The sequence below is a fragment of the Octopus bimaculoides genome, chromosome 20, assembly GCF_046866305.1.
Source record: "Octopus bimaculoides isolate indiv1 chromosome 20, ASM4686630v1, whole genome shotgun sequence".
NCBI classification, from domain to species: Eukaryota; Metazoa; Mollusca; class Cephalopoda; order Octopoda; family Octopodidae; genus Octopus; species Octopus bimaculoides.
Window position 1 is genome coordinate 2,642,519 of NC_142947.1, and position 3,073 is coordinate 2,645,591.

The window sequence follows — 3,073 nt, forward strand, 5'->3', positions numbered from 1 at the left end:
GACATATTCCGTTTCATTCTTTCAAATGCTAGAGAAGTAAATTAAAAATCTATAGAATGTTTCGTTAAGCATTATTATCTGTCGATATTCATAGTAATTTTCGAAAATAATATTTAGTAGCATTTAAAAAGCATTTCATTGCCCATAGTCCCTTTAGCAAAAGTCTCTACATAATTGTTACATAACCTATTACTAGATGATCTAACAAGCGGGACCTCATTTCAGTGAGGGCTGGGGTACGCAATAATGCCGTCGAGAGGTCGGCCCCGAAACGACGCGCATTTTCACCTGGTGATCTCATACCTTTGCTGGCGTCCGGTAGCACTTGCATCTGCAAGCTGTTTGCAAAACGCACGCGCACACACACACACACACACACACACACACACACACACACACACACACACACACACGCACACACACACGCACACATATAGTTGCAATTTATAGGTAAACAAAAGACGAAGACGAGTTTGAACAACAAAAAACTGTAATAGTTTGACGCTCGGGAAAATAAAAAAAATATTCTACTTTCTGTGACAAAATTATATCTTTGTAGAGTAAATCTAAAGAGAGACAGAGAGAAAGAGAGTGAAGTATATAACTCCAGTATTAGATTAGCACTTTATTTATCGTTTCAGCAAGGGTGAAAAGAGAATAAGGCCGAGATTTGACGGATTCGAACACTGAGGGACAGAATCCATTTCACGCGAGTCTCTAACGAAGCTGCCACATTCAAATATATGCAGACACAACAAATGATGCACAAATGTATGCAACATAAATATATTCATGGAAACATGTCTTTAGCTTCCACCGTGAAGTAACATACAGAAAAAGGATTACATTGGCATTAATAGGATACAATATCTCCGGGTTATATTTCGAGAAAGCACTCTCTTCTCTTCATCTTTCTCTCTTTCTCTCTTCCTCTGGGGATTTTACCTGGAATATATTATTGTCGAAGACAGCGATCTGGTTGTTATTAATCGATTCATTCTTTTATCGTGTGCCCACCTATGTCAAAAGACATTCTCATCAAGACCGGAACGTCTTATTTGCTTTTTTTCTTCAGAAAGACACACACACACACACACACACTCACACACACACACACACACACACACACACACACACACACACACATACACACACACACACACTCTATATCTCTTTCTCTCTCTTTTTCCTCTTTCTCTCTTTGGGGATTTAACCCGAGAAAGGGCGAGGATAAGGCTGTGTGGTTAAAGAAAACTAACTTCCCATTTATGTGAGTTTGGTATTAGTCCCACTGACAGCGCTTCGACCAAGTCCTCTATTCTTCTACCTATTCGTTGCCTGACAACGACTTTGCGATTTAATTCGGTTGACAGAAACTGTACGGAACCCCATTGTATACAAATGTGCTCGTGTGTGTTTGTCACTATCTATCATCACTTGACAACCGATGATAGTTTGTTTATATCACTCTAACCTTGCAGTTCGATCAAAATATACAAATGTAATACGTACTAGGATTAAAACAGAAAAGTAATTACCTTATCGAATGTTTCTTCCTCCATTTTCAAACTGTTATACGTGGTTTGGCGAAGATTTAACTATTATCTTAAGCACCATGGACTGACCACGTTGAAGCTATTCCGTTTGCTTATGTATTTTTATTTAGAGCATTTCATTTCATGCTTTAAAAATTAGAAAGACGTCTGTGTTTTCAAACGTAGCCGTTGTACAGAAATATATATATATATATATATATATATATATATATATATATATATATATATATATATATATATATATATATATATGCATACATACATACATATACATGTATATATATATATATATATATATATATATATATATATATATATATATATATATATATATATATATATATGTATGTATGTATACGATGCATATAATCAGACATTTAAGTTTATACCATTTGCCTCGGTGGTTTTCTGATATTTCATTCTTTCAAATTATCTACTGAACTGGATTTGATATGTTTTATGTTGGAGAAAACGAAAGTTAATTCATTTACGTAATATGGAGATCCACAGGGAAGTTACTGGAGCCACCAGGCTATAGCGATAACGAGAACAGCGGATAATTTATCTTTCCATATAGAATGCTTGTTGAGGCATATCGGCGGCTGCTGCAATTCCTACTCGTCCAGCATGTTTCCAAGATTTCCAAAACTCTGAGGTTATTCTCCCGGGAATTAAATTAAACTAATGCAGGAATCGTGAGTTCGATTTCTCTCAAGTTTTTCGTTTTCAAATCCGCTGCATCTATGCCACATCTGAACCGAGGTTCATGACAAGCCTCACATTCGTAGATATATGTTGTTACAACAGTTTGATTTTGTCTTCCCTGGAATCTCGCGTTGGTTGCGATGTTGTGTCCAACTGTATGATTCGAACCTCTAGACGGAATATGAACTCCGAGCAGATTATTGAAACGCTCATAAATCAACATGATCAGAATTTCATTAATTCGCAGCTTGGGATTGATTCTTTATTTATCGAGACAGACAGAATGGAAAACAAAGTTATCCTTCATAGAATTGAAACCCTAATCTGAGCTTTAACAAACAACATGAAGCATTCATTCTAACGTTCTAACGACTGTGCTAGTAAGCGCCAGATCCAAATATTGATCAAGAGATTGATCACTTTTCTCTGAAGTAATAATGTGCTCAACAGAACATGACTAAGAAAGGATAAGCTTGTTTTGAATCGAGTTTAAATAATTTGAAATAAATGGCCTGACATGTCAAAGGCTAGAACCACGTGGTTGCTGTGGGCTTGCTAACACCACATCATATTGAGATCAAATCACATCTCATACTTTTAAAAAGTGAAGTTCGTATTAATACAAGTAACACCGGTATTACTGTGTCATAGTATGTCTAGAACTTATATGCAGTGGGTCTAGATATCCTACATCAAATATTAGTCTTTTGAAAATGTGAAGTTCATATTAGATAAGTTGTAGTAAAGCCTGAATATACAATTTTCTTACAACTAGAATACATTTGATGAAAGAAAAGTCTTCATTAACACAG